The 21,160-nt window shown below is 41.5% G+C and overlaps 1 protein-coding gene across 3 annotated transcripts in view; it reads left to right on the forward strand.

The window, feature by feature from the left end:
- The window catches only part of LOC308585415 (uncharacterized protein), a 212,077-nt gene that overhangs the window by 21,057 nt on the left and 169,860 nt on the right, over window positions 1–21,160 (forward strand). The gene's annotated exons all lie outside the window — the stretch shown is intronic.

Below are 21,160 nucleotides of genomic sequence, written 5' to 3' on the forward strand. Positions count from 1 at the left end.
TCTCATCAGGAATCCATCCAGGCAAAAAAATAAATGCAATTCTCAGGAGAACAGATTTGCATTAGCCAGGGTTATAGCATGAACACAATATCTAACCAATAACATTTTCCCCTTCCATTTTCAAGGGGAAATGTTCCTCTTTTTAGGATGGATTTCAATGTATTCTTCAGTTCAAGGAGGGCAGTTTTCCTAAGCAAGCTTTCCTGGAGGTAAATTTCATTGAAATTAGTAAGATTTACTTCTGAGTTAATGTGGTTAGATCAGGCCATAGGTTTCTGTGGGGAAAGGGGGGGGGGAGATTGTAGTGAGGTAAAATAATATTTTTTAACATGAGTAAATGACATCAGATTGAACAAAATACTCATTGCTTCCACTGAAGTCTTTCTCAAAGCTTGGGTTGACAATGAATTCATTCTCTATGAGGTTTTCACATGCAGTAAGTTTATTTTTTAAAAAATTACAATTAAAATTAATAATTTATATTACATTTGTGTTAATGCAGACCAGACAATTGCAAAAGCAGATGCACAATCCATTCTGAGATAATAGAAAACCCCCTCCACTATCTCATTGAACTGAATGAGAGAATTCAGTGCATCCAACAGTGGTTTTGATTTAAAACAACTATATTTTCTCTACTTTGGTTTAGCATAAAACTTGAAGCAGCTGTCAGTTTCTTCCCTTGTCATTTGAATTTATAAAAGAAGGAAGAGGAAACTTTGCGTAGCTTTGAAGTGTTTATAAAGTATTTAGCTTTAGCACAAATCTAAACAAATGTCTGTTTTTCCAATTCGTAAGAGCTAAGCTGAGGGAAATCACGTTATTTGATATGTGATTACACCAAATGACAAGAAAGTATGAAAACAGCAAAAATAAGGTTGCTAGTTTCAATGTACAGTATCTACTTTATGCACTAATCCTAACTTCATTACTTATGTGGAGACATGTCATAGGCAAATGACTATTGATCTCTTAAGCAACAGTGTCTACTGTTCTTAAGACATGTTTTAGGAAGTATGCTTCTTTTCACAACAGTTGAAAATGTTAGCTCCTCTTTACATGATATACAGTATTTACAGAGATCAATGCATTAGATTAGCAAAAATGATACGGTAGTAAAATAACATTCATCACATGTAGGGGTTGAATATTAATTTTTTAGGTTAGTTATTGTATTCCCTCTATATTCCCTCTATAAAGATGATTCTCTCATTTCAATAAGGTTTTATATTTCTGAAGAGTGTTTAGCAATCCTGTGCATAATTACACGGGAGTAAGTCCCACTAATGCCAAAGAGGTTAACTGCCAAGTAACCATGTACAAGCTCAGCTGTGAGGGCAAATTAACAACCTGTAAATGCAGCTGAAAATAACTCATATACAAGATTTCAAGTCTCTGTATTTTCAGTTTATTTGTTTTTACAGGTCCAAAGAGATCTGTTTTCTTAACAGGTTCCAGAGTCCAGTTATGAACTAGAGATCTTGTTCATTTACAGTTTTAATAACTATTTTGTTACATAATACAAGCATGGTGCTTTGCCCTCCAGAAAATTCATCTCTTTTTTGTTAGGTAACATTAGTGTAACATTTTTGGTATTATTTTCAAACGTAAAAACTTGGAAGCCTTCACTTCTGTATTCAGAGAAATAATTTTGGTAAATGTGAATGTGGATGCAGTTTCAATAGCCCCATAAAACAACTTTGCAAATTAAGAGAAAGCAATACTAGTAAGTACCAGTGAAGTGTGTGTGTTTGTGTTTTAAAAGGGGGAAAGCTTAAAATAAATAGGAATGTGGTTGACTGTGTAAAACCTGCCTCCGTTTTTAATTAGCAAATAACACCTCTGAGGGAAAATGCTTGTCTTCTACTTTTCTTTATAAATCTAAATAATGTAATGATTTCATATTTCAACCTGAAATACAGTACAGAAATTGATATGTACAAAGTTGAGGCCAGAGTATAGAATTTCTGCATTTCTAACTTCTTGTTTTTCATAAGCAACAATACAGAAAACATCAAATAAACTCATCCCCTTTTGTTCAAAAATAATTACAATACCCTACCCAGTTGCTTACTTTAATTTAGCTTGACTTCATGTAAAATGTTTAGTTAAGCACTTTGCCTCCCATTGATTTCAATGCTGCCCTTGGTTTTTAGGTTATCTAGTATCAACAGCATGATTTTCTATTTTATATCATTATAGAGAAATAAGAATACTGCAGTTGTGCGCATTTGTGTGTCTTGTGACTGAATGAGTATCTGTGCAAACATTCAGATAAATAGACGCACGCAAGGGTTTTGTGATGCCTTAAATGCTAACCAGTTTTAGATATATTTGATGCATCGGATGAAGTGGACTCTAGCCCACAAATGCTTGTGTCTCATTAACTTTTTCAGTCTTTAGGGTGCCACAAGACTTGGCATTTTCTGTAAAAGCCAAAGGCTGCAATTCAATGCATGCTTAGCCTAGGCTCTGGGGCGAGGGTCACTAGCACACCACCCTTGGGTGCAATGGCATTCTTGAGGCTGTCTCCTGGATCCCATGAGTTTCTGAGCCCCCCTCCCTTCACTTCAGCCTTTGTCATGAGAAGGTGAGACTGGATACATGTTTTTTTTCTAAGAAACGATGTCCCTTCCCACGTCCCCTGTCAGTTGCAACCACTTTTCAAGGCTTAGGTTGGCACCTGAGCAGCTGCACAGAGAGTGGAGTGACCAAGAGGAGAGGAGGGAAAGGAGGAGAAGATAGAAAAAGGAGTGATGTGGGAGACGGAGGGGGAGGGGAGGGGATGTCACAGGTGCTGGGACAGAGGGGGAGCAGAGGGAGGATAAAGTAGCAGCAGTAGAGAGAGGTGGGTTGGGCCACACTGCTTACCTGACCTCCCTCCAGCGAAGGGAGTGGTGGCAGCGGGGGCAAGTTGTGCTGGCAGGAGCACCAGATTGACTCACCCGATGTGTGTTTACACTGTGCCCACCTCTCAGTCCCACTATGTGGCAATGACTGGCGGGAGGTCAGGTAGGAGGCAGAGCCCTGCAGTGTCATCTTTTACTGAGTAGCAGGGGGAGAATGGACGTATTTGCACATGCACACACACACACACACACGTGTGCACACATACTGGATCCATTAAAAGTGATCCTCTTGAAATTGCGCCGGTTTCCCACTACCATCAGAACCATCAGATTGCAGATCACATCTGTCTTCACTGATGATTCATAAAAAATGTGGATTTGGTGCTTTCCAGTACTGCTGTGGTGCACAGACGTGGATCTGCATCACTCAGAGATACTTATGCATCCTCATAGTTGTTTTTACAATGGATCTGCTCAAAACCACTATCAAATCATAGGTCACCTCTCTGCACACAGATATCCTCTGCGACACATGAAGATCTGTGCCTCGGATCAACATTTTCCTAGTGGTTGCAAGCATTGGAAATGTAAATTTAACACTGTAAACTTAATTTTGTACAATCAGGCAAATTCAAGAAACTCTGTTTTAATTCTTCTCTATCCAACTTTTACTGAAACAATAGTTGACAATAGAACTCTGCAAGTGAAAGGGATGCAGCTTTATACTGTTCTCTGTAGTCCTTGTGGGCTTACATGCCTTAATAAATTACTTCCAGTTTAGGGCTTTAGACTCAGCTGTTTGTGTTTTTCCATTCACAATATATTTCCAACAAGTGTAGCCAACAGAGACTTTGGTATTTTTCATTGTGAAATAGTTATGGAACTTGGATAATGCTTTCTCCCATGTGCAGCATTATGACCTCTGTCATGAATCAAGGCCACCATCGTAAGGACAGAACTAGAAAGGAGAATAGCAGCTCACTAAATCCCACTTCCTGTCACGATAACAAGAAGTTATGAGAGCACTTTGCAGGATGACACCAATGTAATTTCCATTGCCATTCCTGTTCCATGTTATCAACTACTGGTCAGTACTGGGGAAGCACAGCCCCACTTTCTCTCTTGACATATTTGTTAATAGAGGGGGCAGGGACATCCAAATTGGGCTTTCCCTAAATATAGGAAGTAATGGGAAAACATGCTGGGAAGTGATTGGTCTTCATTCCATAGCAACAGAAGAAGGCAGTAACTGGGGTTGAGCAACAGCAGCCATAGAATGAGACAAAGCCAGCCACAATCATCTACACCGCTTTTTAGCACACATTTATGAAGCAGACAAACTTCCTCGCATTCACTGTCCACTGTCCATGTTCAGCCATAGTTTTAGCCCTCAGCAAAATGTGTAGTTGGATATTTTTTTAAAGAAGAAGAAGAAGGATACTACCATTAGAGCAGTTTCCAATGATTTCTTGTTGTGCAGAAATAGGATGTGTAACTTCCCCCTGCTTCCTGTCCCTTTGCCTGAAATTCCAATATATCTCTGTATGAGGAACTTGTGCATTTCTTAGGCAGGAGGGATGCAAATACCACATTTAAGACACAAGTTAGAAGAACCTGGTCCCTAGTCCCCCTGCCCGGACCCTGGATAAACAGGCCTCTACAGTGGTGATGCCAAAGATGCTCTCACACATTGCCACCATCCACTGCCTTTTCCTGCTCCACCCTTCAAAATTGTGACCATTTTCCATGTATAAAAGTAAATGGCAAAAATAGAATTTGCTGGGAAAGGTCTCTAAGTATGAACCAAGAAACTTTCTCATGCAGGAATAAATTATGTATTCTGTCTGTAGCCCCTTCATAAAGCCTGCAGAAGAAGCACACACCAGACACTGTTTGCAAGGACAGAACCCGTCCTTGAAGGTAACTTTAGCAACTGTGCCACCTAGGATCTTGGAGGGTAAAATATTAAAACATGCAAACAAAAGTCTTCATCTCTACATAGGCATTTTTATATTTTTAAAAAATAAGGCTCAGTTCAAAAAATCATCTTACCTTTAAAAGTTGACCTTTGCCTTCACTTTTTCCACTTTATTACTCTTAGCCACTCAAATGTCAATGGCGCTGCCCATTCCTCCTTGTTGTAACAGCTGTGTGGTGTCACCTCTTTGCTTCTCTTCCTTCAAACCCAAATGAAAACTCTGCATTTCCTGTGTAGCTTCACTTTAAGCCACTAGGGCCAACCTCAATGGAACAGAAACATACACAACAAATGTTGCTGCCCCATCCAGTCTACTATATCAGTAGTAGTAGTAGTAGTAGTAGTAGTAGTAGTAGTAGCAGCAGCAATAGCAGTAGCAGCAGCAGTATATAATTACATTTACACCCCACATTTTCCCCAGTACCTCATGGTAGCAAATTTATCTCCTTTCCTCTGAGGGTTAGGCTGAGAGATAGTGACTGGCCCAAGATTATCCGGTGAGCTTCATGGCTGAGTGACGATTTGAATCCTGGTCTCCCAGGTCCTAGACCAGCACAAAATGGTGAATGTTTGTTTAGTGTTTTCCACATGCAAGTATCGCTCTGCTAACTCAAGGACAGCCTGGGTTTTGGTCCTAGGGCACCTCACCACAACCAATGTTGCTACCAAAATTGAACATTGCTACGGAAATTAGAAGTAATAACTTTTAAGATCAACTACTTTTGACAGGACACGGGTGGCGCTGTGGGTTAAACCACAGAGCCTAGGACTTGCTGATCAGAAGGTCGGCGGTTCGAATCCACACAACAGGGTGAGCTCCCGTTGCTCGGTCCCAGCTCCTGCCAACCTAGCAGTTCAAAAGCACGTCAAAGTGCAAGTAGATAAATAGATACCGCTCTGGCGGGAAGGTAAATGGCGTTTCCGTGCGCTGCTCTGGTTCACCAGAAGTGGCTTAGTCATGCTGGTCACATGACCAGCTGTACGCCGGCTCCCTCAGCCACTAAAGCGAGATGAGCGCCGCAACCCCAGAGTCGGCCACGACTGGACCTAATGGACAGGGGCCCCTTTACCTTTACCTTTACTTTTGGCTATAAGCTTGTTTTCTTTTCCCATATAAATCCATGAGACTTAAATGAGTCTAACAAGCTGGATTGTGTCTATAATGGCCTTTCTGGATTCAGCCTTCCATTTCTAGTGGTGACTAGCCAGATAATCTGGGCACTCAGAAACAGGACATGAAAGTGATCGACTTTCCCCTGTGGTTTGTCCCCAGCATCTGGTAAGCAGAGCAAATGCCGCCTCTGTGCATGCACAACCCATTTAGCAATCATAGCTAATAGCTGTTGATTGCCTCATCTTCTCATTCATTTTAGGGGGATTAATTTGGACATGAGCAAGCAATTCCAAGAACTGTGCTCTTTGTACACAATCCAAAACACTTTTAATATTGAAAATACAGAATAGGTGTGGAATGATAGACAGATAAAGATATGTTTTCTTTACATTTGCTTTTCAAGTCCTTCACAAACTCCCTCAAAATTATTATTTCTCAGAGGCCACAGAAAGAAAGTCGATGGTGTAAAAAGCCATAAACTAGACCAAAGCGTCATATGGTCCATCTGAGGCTGGCAGTAGACAAAAGGTCTATTTGTATGATGAGAAAGGGGTCCTAGAAGACAAAGGCATGCAGTGATCCTGATGGCAAAATAAATCATCAGACCACTAAATAGATCAAGCATCTTACTCCTCCAACAATTCTACCAATTCAGTCAATCTAGTGAGATTCTGAGTCGACTTTGTAGAAGCTCAATGTCAAGGGAGGACAAGCAGATATGTTTCTCTGGTCCAGTGAGACCGTTAGTGATGAACCAGGCCCAGCGAATGTTGTTCAGCTGACAATTGCCACTGTTAAAAGTGTGGTGCCTATTTCTCATGAAATTTAAAAAGGTGCTGTAAGTCTGTGTTCCTCAATGCACACAGAAACACATTGCACCTCCCCTTGGGACCCTTGTCAGGTCTGCCAGTGACTGGGATGGAGGGGAAGGTGGTCTTCCTCACTATGCCCACTCTCCTCCATGTGGCGTGCCTTACTTTTCTCCATAGGAATATAGGATTGAACTGCAAGAAAACTGGAGAGAAGCGGCTGCATCCTCAAAAATCTTTGGTTGTGGGAGAAGTCTATTGCCACCAGAAACCCTTAAAGAAACATATCTGTGATTCCTATTGTTCCCATGCCAAAATGGTACAATCTGCCCTTGCAAGAGGATCACCCCAGCTATCATTCTGAAATTTGTTAGGCTCCTGAAAACCCCTTAATGTATCTGCCTACAGTTTTGCAGGCTTAATCCAGCGTGGAGGGGATCTGCAATGCCGGCATATTTCATTGATTTCTATGAAAAGTGGGGAGGGCGTTATAGCCATTTTTTAGATTCCTCATTATAGTGAACAGAGAAAAACATAGCTTCATTGTTAACATATCTAATTTAGTTCTGAATAATGAGTTGAATTGGAAAGATATAGAGCAGCTCCAAAACAGTTTGGGCTGCTTCCAAACCAACAGTAGATTTCTGTGTTTGTATTGTGATGACTTCTTTTGTAATCATGCAGTGTCATTGTGGAGTTGTAAGGGCCCTGAGGCTTCCCTAGTTCAACCTCTTGCGATGCAGGATTTGATTTATATATCCTTCAGTAAAAACCATTCATTTGGTTCAGGTTCAGTTTAAGTGATAAGACATCTGCTTCTTCTGTAGAAAAGCACTGAAGCCAGTCTCTGCCTCATGTGTTAAAACTTTAATTCCATATGTGTGTGTGTGTGCTAATAATTAGAAAAGTGATTCATAATAACATTTAGCCATATTGTGTCTGCACTTCACATTCCGAATGACTTCTGTATCCATTTCCCTCAACCAGATTTTTATGCTTCTTTAATGCCAAGGCTTGCAATTTTAGAGAGGAATTAAGTAGCATAGGATACAAAAATGTCTTCCGTTTCTGTAACTATTCCTGACCAGCATTTTGGCTCTAAAGTACAGTACAGTGGTACCTCAGGTTACATACGCTTAAGGTTACATACTCCGCTAACCCAGAAATAGTGCTTCAGGTTAAGAACTTTGCTTCAGGATGAGAACAGAAATCGTGTTCCGGTGGCGCGGCGGCAGCAAGAGGCCCCATTAGCTAAAGCGGTGCTTCAGGTTATGAACAGTTTCAGGTTAAGTACGGACCTCCAGAATAAATCAAGTACTTAACCTGAGGTACCACTGTAATGATCTCAAATTGTACTGCCCACAGAAAGTTTGTCTGCTAACGAACCAATGGACCTTTTACAGAACTACTGTGTGTGGTAGAGGATTCTGAATTCTTTTTCAGAGCACCCACAGACAGTTTAGGAGGTATAGTCTCCAGGTTTCTTGGGCCTCATCAAAATCATGTGTGACCTAGAGCATACAAAATATTATTCTGCAGCAACCCTTTGCATTTGGGGCCTATGTGTCTCTGAGGGGGCAAGCCTGTGTGTTGTTTTTTACTGACACACTCATTTTCTATTTGGAAGGATTTACTTGTATGTAGGAACATTCAATTGTGTGCCATCGCCTTTCACTCTGAAATGCTACAGCTGAGACATTGTTTTACTACCTTGGTGAGAACCAGGACATCATCTCTGACCATAAAGAGCATTTGTGTTCACCAAACTGTCTTTCAGAGAAATTTAGCTGCCATTGCTTTTCTTTTCTTTTCTTTTCTTTTTTATAAATATTTTATTCAGTTTTCAGATACAAAGATTATAAACATAGACTAAGAGAAGAAATAAAAAGAACAAGAAAAAGAAGAAAGAAATAAAAAAGAAAAACCAGCCGTTCAACATTTTTTTTTAATAACTAACTGGACTTCCTCACATCTCCCTTACCCTGCATTCTTTATAATAAAGTTTTCAGCAAATTATTACCTTGTTTCATACCTTATTTTGTACTTTTCAAGTACTATACCTCAAGTTTTTCATACTTTTCATCAATTACTTATCTCCTAAATTAAACATAATATTACCTTAAAATTTAACCTTTTCATACTTAAAATATAATTTCTTAATTCACAACTTAAGTTGCTGAAGCTATAGTTTCCGAATCGTGAAAATTTTTAACATTCATATAACTTATATTGTTTTTGTAAATAGTCCTTAAATTTTTTCCAGTCCTCTTCCACTGTTTCTTCTCCCAAATCTCGGATTCTGCCAGTCATTTCAGCCAGTTCCATGTAGTCCATCAATTGCGTCTGCCACTCTTCCAGTGTGGGCAAATCTTGTGTTTTCCAATATTTTGCGATGAGTATTCTTGCTGCTGTGGTCGCATACATAAAAAAGTTCTGTCCTTCTTTAACACTTTCTGGCCGACAATGCCCAAGAGGAAGGCCTCTGGTTTCTTGGTAAAGGTATACTTAAATACCTTTTTTAACTCATTATAGATCATTTCCCAGAAGGCCTTCACTTTTGGACAGGTCCACCAGAGGTGAAAGAATGTCCCTTCAGCCTCCTTACATTTCCAACATTTATTATCAGACAGGTGATATATTTTTGCAAGCTTGACTGGGGTCATGTACCACCTATATATCATTTTCATAATATTTTCCTTCAGGGCATTGCATGCCGTGAATTTCATTCCTGTGGTCCATAACCTTTCCCAGTCTTCAAACTCAATATCCTGAGCCCATTTTATCATGGCTGATTTGACTGTCTCATCCTGCGTGTTCCATTTAAGCAGCAAGTTATACATTCTCGAAAGAACCTTAGTCTTTGGTTCAAGCAGTTCTGTCTCTAATTTCGATTTTTCCACCTGGAATCCTATTTTTTTATCCAACTTAAAAACCTATTGGATTTGAGCATAGTGTAACCAATCTCACACCTTGTTTTTTAATTTTTCTAAACTCTGCAGCCTCCAATTGTCTCCAGTTTTTTCTATTATTTCCCAATATTTCGGCCAACCGGCCTCCATATTGAGTTTTTTTCGAGCCTTGGCCTCCATTGGTGATAACCATCTCGGGGTCTTATTCTCTAGTAAGTCTTTGTATTTTGACCAGACAATAAATATTGCTTTTCTGACAATATGGTTTTTAAACATTTTGTGAACCTTTACCTTGTCATACCACAAGTATGCATGCCAACCAAAAGCATTATTAAACCCTTCCAGATCCAGGACATCAGTGTTCTCCAAAAGCAACCAATCCTTCATCCAGCAGAAAGCTGCAGCTTCATAATATAACCTTAAGTCCGGCAGGGCAAATACCCCTCTTTCTTTTGCATCAGTTAGTATTTTAAATTTTATCCTGGGCTTTTTGCCCTGCCAGACAAACTTAGAAATATCTTTCTGCCACTTTCCAAAACATTCCACTCTGTCCACAATCTGTAGGGTTTGAAACAGAAACAACATCCTTGGCAGTACATTCATTTTTACAGCTGCAATTCGACCCAACAAGGAAAGTTTCAATCTTGACCAAGTTTCTAAATCCTTTTTGATTTCTGACCAACATTTTTCATAATTAGAATCATAGAATCATAGAATCATAGAATCATAGAGTTGGAAGAGACCACAAGGGCCATCGAGTCCAACCCCCTGCCAAGCAGGAAACACCATCAGAGCACTCCTGACATATGGTTGTCAAGCCTCTGCTTAAAGACCTCCAAAGAAGGAGATTCCACCACACTCCTTGGCAGCAAATTCCACTGTCAAACAGCTCTTACTGTCAGGAAGTTCTTCCTAATGTTTAGGTGGAATCTTCTTTCTTGTAGTTTGGATCCATTGCTCCGTGTCCGCTTCTCTGGAGCAGCAGAAAACAACCTTTCTCCCTCCTCTATGTGACATCCTTTTATATATTTGAACATGGCTATCATATCACCCCTTAACTGTCTTTGAATAAATTAATTGTCTTTGAATAAATTAAAATTTTTAGCAGACAAATTAACCCCTAGGTATTTCACCTTTTTAACCACATTTAACTCTGTCTCTTTCTGAAACCCGTCTGTTTCTAAAGGTGTCAAGTTTTTCTCCAAAACCTTGGTCTTTTGCTTGTTCAGTTTAAATCCCGCCACCCGACCAAACTCATGAATTAGTTCTAAAACTCTCTTTGTACTAGATTCTGGCTCCTGTAATGTTAAAACCAAATCATCTGCAACAGCTTTCAGTTTATATTGTTTCTCTCCGACCTGTATTCCTTGCACCAACCGGTCCTCCCTAATCATGTTCAAAGCACCTCCAGGACCGAAATAAATAACAGAGGGGATAAGGGGCAACCTTGTCGTGTTCCTTTTTCAATTTTAAACTCTTCTGTCACCACATTGTTAACTATCAATTTAGCTTTTTGCTCTGAATAAATTGCCTCTATTCCATTTTCAAACCCACGTCCCACTCCCATCCCTTCCAAGTTTTTTTTCATGAACTTCCAAGAAATGTTGTCAAAGGCCTTCTCCGCATCTATAAAGATTAATACTGCTTTTGTATTGATGTTAGTTTGCAAAAGTTCCAAAATGTCAATAATGTTCCTAGTGTTATCAAACAAATGTCTGCCTGGGAGAAAGCCTGCCTGGTCTTTATGAATTACTTCATTTAGTACTTTTTTAAATCTACTTGCCAAAATATCTGCAAAAATTTTGTAATCCACATTTAGGAGTGAGATGGGACAGTAGTTCTTAAGTTGGGTCTTTTCAGTTTCCACTTTTGGTATCAATGTGATGAAAGCTTCTTTCCACGATTCCGGTGCCTTCTTCCCCTCCATAATCTGATTGCATACCTCCATTAATGGTTGAATCAAAAAGTCTTTCAATATCTTGTAATACTTGGAGGTAAGCCCATCTGGGCCTGGAGATTTGCCTAATTGCATATTCTGAATGGCACCCTCAATTTCTTGTTGCGTTATTCTGTAATTCAGGATTGTTCTCTTTTCCTGAGCTAGTTTTGGTAGTCCATTGATTTTTAAAAATTGGTCTATCTCAGTCTCTTCCTGCGGCCCTTGCGTATAAAGCTTTTTGAAATATCTCTGGAAACACTTTCTAATTTCCTCGGGTTTCTGGATATTTCTCCCTTCAATCTCTAGATTAGTAACTGTATTCAATTTTTGTCTCTTTTTCAACTGCCATGCTAGCAGTTTCCCACACTTGTTCGCTGATTCAAATGATCTTTGTTTCATTTGTTTAATTTTCCATTCAGCTTCTTGATTTATCAGTTTCGCACATTGTGCTTGATGGAATTTAATTTCTCTCAGAACCTCCTTCGATTTTGGTTTTAATCTCAATTTTTTCTCTCCATCTCTTATCTTCTCTAAGATCTTATCCTTTTTTTCATTCCAGAGTCTTTTCTTAATCGTGTTCTGTTGTATCAGAAACCCTCTCATGACTGCTTTACTTGCGTCCCAGATTGTTCTCTTTTCCACCGTAGTGTTCAAATTTATTTCAGAATAGTCTTTTAAAGTTTTTTGGGCCTTCTTCACAATCTCCTGATCTCTTAATAGGGTGTCATTCATTTTCCATCTGAAGGAACCGATTGGAGTAAGTCTCAATTCCACTTTCATGGCGTTATGGTCGGAGCAAGTTTTTGGGCAGATTTCCACTTTTATAGTCTTAGGTGCCAGCCCTCTAGTTGTCCATATTTGGTCGATTCTTGTCCATGACAAATGGGCCTCAGAAAAGAAGGTTCCTTCTTTACCTAAGGGGTTCTTTGTCCTCCATATATCAATCAAGTCCATATTGTCAGTTAATTCGAAAAAGGTTTTAGGTAGTCTGCCATCTTTTGTTAAATTTTGATTTTGTGACTTGTCCATGTTTGTAGATACCACCCCATTCATATTTCCCATCATGATGATGTTAGTATAGTCCAGATAGTCCAGCATTATCTCATGCAGCCTCTTATAAAATTCTGATTTCCCCTCATTCGGTGCATAAATTCCTAATATTAAAATTTTTTTCTCCTTGCGTCTGTGTTTCAATTGCCAAGATTGTTCCTTGCTCATCTTTAAATAGAAATTTTGGTGACAGGCTCTCTTTTGCGTAGATCACCACTCCTCTTTTCTTAACTCTGTCCGATGAAATAAATTCTTGGCCTAATCTTTTATTAATTAGCACTTTCCTGTGGAGCCTAGTCACGTGTGTTTCCTGCAAGCAGATAATGTCCAATCGTTCTTTTTTCAATATATGAAAATTTCTTCTTTTTTCCGGGGAATTTCCGCCATTAATGTTCAGAATAATCAGAACCAGTGAAGGCGGCGAAGGTCCTGTGTGAGTGTCTGGAGGCGGTTGGAGGATGGATGGCGGCTAACAGATTGAGGTTGAATCCTGACAAGACAGAAGTACTGTTTTTGGGGGACAGGAGGCGGGCAGGTGCGGAGGATTCCCTGGTCCTGAATGGGGTAACTGTGCCCCTGAAGGACCAGGTGCGCAGCCTGGGAGTCATTTTGGACTCACAGCTGTCCATGGAGGCACAGGTCAAATCTGTGTCCAGGGCAGCTGTTTACCAGCTCCATCTGGTACGTAGGCTGAGACCCTATCTGCCTGCGGACTGTCTCGCCAGAGTGGTGCATGCTCTGGTTATCTCCCGCTTGGACTACTGCAATGCACTCTACGTGGGGCTACCTTTGAAGGTGACGCGGAAACTACAACTAATCCAGAATGCGGCAGCTAGACTGGTGACTGGGAGCGGCCGCTGAGACCATATAACACCGGTCTTGAAAGACCTGCATTGGCTCCCAGTACGTTTCCGAGCACAATTCAAAGTGTTGGTGCTGACCTTTAAAGCCCTAAACGGCCTCGGTCCAGTATACCTGAAGGAGCGTCTCCACCCCCATCATTCTGCCCGGACGCTGAGGTCCAGCGCCGAGGGCCTTCTGGCGGTTCCCTCATTGCGAGAAGTAAAGCTACAGGGAACCAGGCAGAGGGCCTTCTCGGTAGTGGCGCCCGCCCTGTGGAACGCCCTTCCAGCAGATGTCAAAGCGATAAACAACTACCTGACATTCAGGAGACATCTTAAGGCAGCCCTGTTCAGGGAAGTTTTTAACGTGTGATATTTTATTGTATTTTTATGGAAGCCGCCCAGAGTGGCTGGGGAGGCCCAGCCAGATGGGCGGGGTATAAATAATAAATTATTATTATTATTATTATTATTATTATTATTATTATTATTATTATTATTATTATTATTAATGTTCCAGCTGAGAAGCTGCAGGGACATCCTGAATCAATCTGTTAGTTCTGTGGTGGCGTCTCTTCCTTTTGGTCCTCTGGTCCCGAGGGTATAGGTGTCGGTACAGGTGCAGACAGAGGTGGTGGCCAAGATGCTGCTGCTCCCTTTTGAAGGTCTTCTTCGTGGTCGTTCAAGAACTTTTGTTGGTCTTCTGTTGTTTTGATTTTAACTTTCTTTCCTTTGAAGTTAAAAGATAGTCCTTGGGGAAACTCCCACCTATAAGGAATTGAGTTGCCTCTCAGTAGTCTTGCTAGTTCTGTGTATGTAGCTCTGAGGTCCAAAAGTTCAAAAGTTGTTTCGGTATGTCTCTATAGATTTCTGCTCTTTTGCCTTGAATAACAAGTGATTTTCCAAAATGAAGGCCTAGTATTTTATCTCTCTCTTGCTTGGATCTCAAAATGATCAAACAGTCTCTGGATCTGTCCTTCCTCACCACTCTTCCCAGTCTAAACGCAGTTAGAATTTTAAAGTCTTTGTCTTCTTCTAAACCCCAGAACTTTGAGAATTCTGATGTCAAATAACCAATCAAATCTTCCTGTTCAAGTTCTGGAATAGCTCTCAGTCTAAGATTGTTTTCCCGATTTCTCAGTTCCACCATAGACAGGTAGGCCTGTTGTTCACCAATCTGTTTGTGCAGTGGCTTCACTTCTACTTTGATTGCCTCGACCTTCTTATTGGCTTCCTCTGCTTTTTGATTGGCTTCCTCAGCCAGTTTACGATTTTCTGCAGTTGCTCCCTGGAGATTCCCAATTGCTTGTGTATGCTGGGCAACTTGGTCAGTCAGTTTGCTAATAGAGGCTGTAGCTTGATCAATTTTTGTCGATTGATCATCCACCTTTTTGTTTAAAATTGCCAGTTGTTCCAGAATTTGATTTAAGACAGTTTCAGATCCTCCTGCAGCCATGTCCTCTGAAGATGTCAGCTCAGCTTCCCCTTCTTGTATTCCTAACACAGCAGGGACAGATGATCTGCGTGATTGAGAAGTCAAGGTTGTTTGTACCGAGTGTTTTGCTTTCGTTTTAGCCAGTCTTGTTTTGCCTGTGCCACTCATTCCAAACCTGTCTATGTGTCAAGGTCAAATTATGTATAATCCCATGGGAAAGGCAGTTCCAGAGTATAAACAACAAGGCAGCAGAGAGTCAAAACAGAATACAGTTCCCAGACAATTGTAATTCCCAAATCCTCTAGGGGGAGTACAACTGTAGTTCAGAAGAAAGAAAGAAGTTTGTCCGCCATTAAAGTTCCTGCAGTCCAAAGCAAGTTTAAAAAGAACCTTCAACTTCCCTTTGGCATGTAGGGCTTTTCCCAAATTTAAACAAAGTCTCAAAGAAGGTGCAAGTAACAGTTTCCCTGTTTCTATCCAATCTGTAGCACTTGCATGTAACACTTTCAAAGTTAAACACAGTTTCAGCAATTTGACAGTCTTCTTTAGCCCGGCAGTCCGAGGCTTAGGATTTCTTAATTATTTGCAGTGGGTTCAGATGAGAGGGAAAGATGGCTATATAGTTTGAATCAAATATTTGTACAGTGGTACCTCGGTTTACGAACTTAATCAGTTCCGGAAGTCCGTTCTTAAACCCAAACTGTTCTTAAACCGAGGTGCACTTTCCCTAATGAGGCCTTCCACCATTTGGTTCCGTTCTGAGGTAAAGTCCGCTAACTTCCAGTTTTAACACAACTTCCAGTTTTGTGGAGTTCGTATACCGAATAGTTCGTAAACAGGGCTGTTCCTAAACCGAGGTACCACTGTACTTGGGAAAATCTTGTGTTTCAGTTATATTTCATGCACAATGTCCATGTGCAGTTTGGTTGACAAGAATGCAGTCTGTGTAGTGGCTAGCTCAATGAATGTGGGTTGTTCTTTCACATGCTTTCTGTAAATAACATGTTCGGATTTACTATAAGAGGCAATAACCTGATTCAGCAAACAAAGGAAGAGCAGGAACAGAAAATTCTTTCCCAAGCAGTTGGGGTAGTCTTGGATGCAAGATAAATACTATACCTCTTACACAGCTTGATGGTCACTCACTATACCTGATCTGTGGCTGCATTATGGCTCAGTTGATGCATGGGGAATTTGAGTGAATGTATGGAGTCCATTTAGAAGAATAGCTTATGCAAGCCAATAACTTGAGGTCTTGGTGGAGACAAGCAATTTTATCCTCAAAATGCTTTGCAAACAAGTCACAGCGAGCTACTGTTGGTTCTACCACCTCCTTGGGCCGGCCTGTAAAAGGCCCCATACATCCCGGAAAAGCTCTGCCAGACGACATAATGAGGATGGTCTTCACTGCCCCCAGGTAGGCTCGATAATGAGCCCTGACCAGTGTTTGGTTGCATACATTCAGATCTTTCCTCCACTTTCCTAAAATGAAGTCTTTACAGCATCAGTGAATCTCTTTTCCATGAGACATCAGTACTTGCAGAACTCCTTAGGAATGTTTAATTCATAGTCAATGAAAACTGAATGTGGGAAAAGAAAAATACCCACTAAACCTGTATGCCAGGAAAAATCTAAGGAACTTATTGCATACACACAGCATAATATTTTTATTTTAAGTTATGAATAATATATGAATAATAAAGAATGTTAAGTTACAATCAAGAGAGCTTTGTTACATTGCAACACAGATTTTTATTAGAAGAGGTATTTGTAATTAGATCAAATACTTTTTAAAATGTATGGCTATAAGTCGGGATCAGATTATATGGGGATAACAAGGTAAAGGAGTCCCCTTTAGCAAGTACTGGCACCGTTGAGATGTGCAGATGGTAGGTGATGTCCAGCTTATCACAACTTTTGCATTTCCCCCCTTCACTTTTTAGTTAGCTGAAGCCTTAGGTTTTCTGATGTGTGCGTTGTCAATCCATCAGAAAATAGCAAGTAGTTCAAAGCAGATGGTGCACGAATTACTTACTTGTCACCACCAGTGTCTGCTATTTAGCACAGTGTCTTTAGCTATTTTAGCTGCCCCCACCCCAATGTTTCAGGTTGGTCTATACCTCTGGATCTTCACTAATACTCATATTTCTTCAGAACAGAAAAAGGTGTAGATTCCCAGCCAGGACAATGTCACTCTGCCTCCCTGCTATGCATGCTGCCTTTCTGTTGTCTGTCCAGCCAGGAGCTGTGAGGATTAGGCAGTTTATGATTACAGTATTCTGCAGCCTACTGCAGCTTGCCCATGTGAGTTCAGAATTTTCTAATTTTCTAACATGCAGATAGCGTAGGAAGAGTCTACTGTATGTACATGACAAACAGACTTACTGTGCATTGATAGAGCCTCTTCCTTATTGCTGATCTCAATGGGATGTGGCATTAGTTGGGGCAGCTTGCCCAAATTACTTTCCTGTTCCAGTTGACTTTCTGATTGTGTCTCTCTTCTGCCCACCCTGGTGAAGCAGGAGAAAAATCTGGAGAGATTCAGTCGTTCAGTCATACACTTGCCCAGCGATATCTGCAATATTATAGATTGCTTCCTGTGGCCTATTGTATTGACCATTAAAGAATATGTTTGTTGGCTATGACTATGACAGAATGGATAACATTTTACACCCTGGGGCAGTAAATGCCTTCCACGTGTGACATCATAATAAGCATTATTTTTAGGCATGGCTATAGCTGGCCAATATGGAGTGCTCCCTCCTTAGTGATTTATACCATACAGCAGGGAGGACATGAAGTGCAACATGTTTTCCTATTTGTACTTGTAGCTCTGAATGAGCATTTTGTAATTTGCCACTTACCTTTAAGATTCATAGATAAAAGTGTCAAGAATGCTAAGTTGCAACCCCACAGATCTGGACTCTGCGCCACTGGCTCACACAGGCAGGATAGATCTGCCTGGCTATGTAGCCGCAAATGTTCTGGCTCATTATTTGAAATAGCTCTGTGGTGCCTGTGTATTGCTGATTCAGTAGCTGGGTTAATACTCTGGCAGGTGGGGGGGGAGGGGGGAGAGATGATAAGAAAAACTGACTATAATACCCTGGAGTAGATGAGGTCATTGATGGATATGATGAATACTAATATTAGGTGACTGCTTATGATCACATCTTCCCAAGCGTAGAAGCCGTGATTCAGCTCTGCCCTGCTAGGAGTGGGTGGGTGGAAGCAGAGATTATTGAATCCTAACCATAAAGTGGGTTAAATCATAATTGGCAGTTGGCCAAGCTGCTCAAGGTCCCAAATAGAATTTATAAAAGGGTTTCAAAGCCGGGAAAGGAAGCTCTGAATTTATGCCAAATCTACATTCCTGAAACAAAAGCTTCATGCATTAGCTATGTGTTTATTGAATAAGTTCTGGATTTTGGTTATGCTGTAAGTGTATGAGGGTGGGCAGACTTAATTGGTATACACCCTTGAATGGAGTTGCCACATAGAGTAATATTCAAGTGAATTTGGAGGGGCTCCTACTATAATGTGGGGAGGGGAGACCTTTTTTCAACCTGAGGGTTACATTCACTTCTGGGTAACTTTCTGGGAAGGGTCAGAGGCAAGAATGGGCCAAGCAATTTATCTTTGTACAGTAGGCTAGTTTCTTTGCCGACTCGCACACCCTTTCCGTCCTCCAGAGAGGGAAGCGAGAGTTCATGGTCACTTTCTGGCCAGGAATAAAAACCTCAAGGCTGGTCCATCTACCTCTGAGTTGCACAGAATTCCCGCTGCTGCTTTCAGTCTGCTCCGCCATGGGTCAAGGAAAGATTGTATTGTAGGAACCAAACCAGGGCAATCCTCAGGTGAAATGTCTGAGGAATTTCAGGGAGAAAGCAAAAGAAGAACAGGAAGAGGGGCAAGCTCTGAATTAGAATTTAATATAGGAAAGCCATGCAGCCCTCCACATACACAAATCCATTTCTACTTATTATAGACCATTTGTTTGCTGCAAATTGACTTTTAAAAATGTAAATATTTTTCTTAATATTAGAGATTTTAGGGTAATGGTGGATAATGAAAATGGCAACTCGGTTTGCGGGAAGTGAAGAAGAGACAAAAAAGAGAAAACCATGTTATGGAAATTGCCATAAATCTTTCAGGTGCAACCAGGACAGGTCCTAATCCTAACCTCAACTCACCTGAAAGTGATTCCCATTGAATTCAATGAGTAGGGTTTCACTCTGGTTGTAAAAAGAAGAACTGGTGTGTGTTTAAAAAGAAAAAAAAATGTAACTGAAATGATATCAGATTAGTTTGTGAACTACTTTAGAATCAGAGAAAGAGGAAATCAGACACAGGGAATTTTTATTGATATGTTATGAGACTGAGATTTCCTGTTACAACACTTAGCCATTGTCATTATTTTGTTGCAGTTGTGAATTTCTATTGTTCTTCATAATGCTGCTATTGGAATTTATGATGGTAAAGTTTCCCAAGGAGCGTCATACATCCTAATAGAAACATATAAGGGTTGATTCATCAGGAACAAGGGGGGAGGAATCAAATCAGCCTTACCCAATGGTTGAAGTGGGAATAAAAGCCTGTAACGGGGGGGGGGGGGGAGGTGTGCTCTGAATTACTTCAGGCAGCAGTGGCATAGCGTGGGTTGCTGGCGCCCGGGGCAGGGCAAGTCTTGTGCCCCTTAATGGATTGGGCAGCTGGGGTGGAGGCGCGTGTTCCCCCCTTGGGTGCTTTTCTGCCTCCCTCACTCCTTGGTGGAAGGTGGCGGCACCACCCTCCCCCTCCATCCATCTCAGCCATGCAGGTGGTGGCGGCAGGCAGGGGGGCAGGCTGGTGAGTACCTGTGCTGGGAGAGTTTGGGGCTGCCCTTGTGAGCATTGCCTGCTGGCCATATCCCCCCCCCCCACCGCTGCTGCCGGCAAGACCAGCACCAGGAGCACTGAGTGGCGCTACTGCTCTGACTGCAGTGACCCTGGTCCCTGGTGACTCCGCCTCCGCTGCAGCCTCCATCTCCCCCTCCTTGGGAGCAGCCTCCTCCCTGACCTTCTACGCTTTGGTCACCAGCGTTCCCCAGGGCATGCTGCCTGCATCCTCACCACCTTGCAGGCTGGGTGAACCCTCAGCTCTCGGCCAGCCCAGGGACAGGCAGGTGTCCAAAGAGAAGGAGGCAGCCCTGAAGGTTGAAGGCCCAGCCCAAGGCCCAGCTGGCCTGCCCATGCCTCCGGAAAGCTGCGGGAGCTCAGCAGGGAGTCTGTTGCGGGCATGCCTGGTTGCACCCCTCTCAGGATTTTATGCCTTGGGCCACAGCCCCCTTGCCCCCCTCCACTGCCAGGAGAGCAGCCCCTGAAATTTCCTCCTTAGGGGTGGGAGGAGACCAGCAGTGCCTCCTGTTCGCTGCATGGAGGGGGGCTGCCGAGGCGGCGGCTCATTTGGCCTCCAAGGCGTGTGCCACAGCTGTAAAAATAATTCTCATCTACTTTACAAATAATATTTGTGAAATAGTTTGAACACTCAAAATTGCCAAACAAATGCTAAATATCCTCCTCATCCTTTTGAGAGTAATTTAGAGTTGTGGGCATTTTCTAACAAATTACCTCCCATATGCATTTTATGTGGTAGAATGTCTTATGTCTTACTCAGACATTTGAATTGACTCTTTGCACCCAGCGCTGCATAGCTGAGACCCTGGAAGGTGGATTGTTGGTGATTTGGAATCTATCCTTGAAGATTCAGGATGCTAATCTTCACCCAGGGATTCCCTTTTACCATCTTATCACATTTTACCTTTGGGATTTTGGGAGCCAGTAACTGATTCTGCTGCGCCCTCTTCTAGTGTTTGAAGTCATTTCTTGATGCGCAGTTGCATGCTCCCAAATGAATAGAACCATTCCGCTTTTCCTATCCATTCATAATTATTTATCACAGCTATAGGCAAACTATTCTTCACATTTGGTTGAATAATTTAGGGTTGGAGTTTAAAAATTACTTTATAGACCTATCAAAAGAATTATTAGTTGATACCATTTGGAGAAGCACTGTGACATATTTTGGGGTGGCCTTTTTATTATTGCCTTCCGTGCATATTACACAAAATTGATTTTGTATTTGGAATTATTTTGCTAACGAAAACTATGTTATCTTTGGGATAGGCAACTGGTTGTCCAAGTGTCCAATCCAGCCAACATGGGCTTCCGTTCTGGCTCCTGCATGATCTCATTAG

The sequence above is a fragment of the Podarcis bocagei genome (assembly GCF_964188305.1).
Source record: "Podarcis bocagei genome assembly, chromosome: 4".
In the NCBI taxonomy this organism is placed as follows: Eukaryota; Metazoa; Chordata; class Lepidosauria; order Squamata; family Lacertidae; genus Podarcis; species Podarcis bocagei.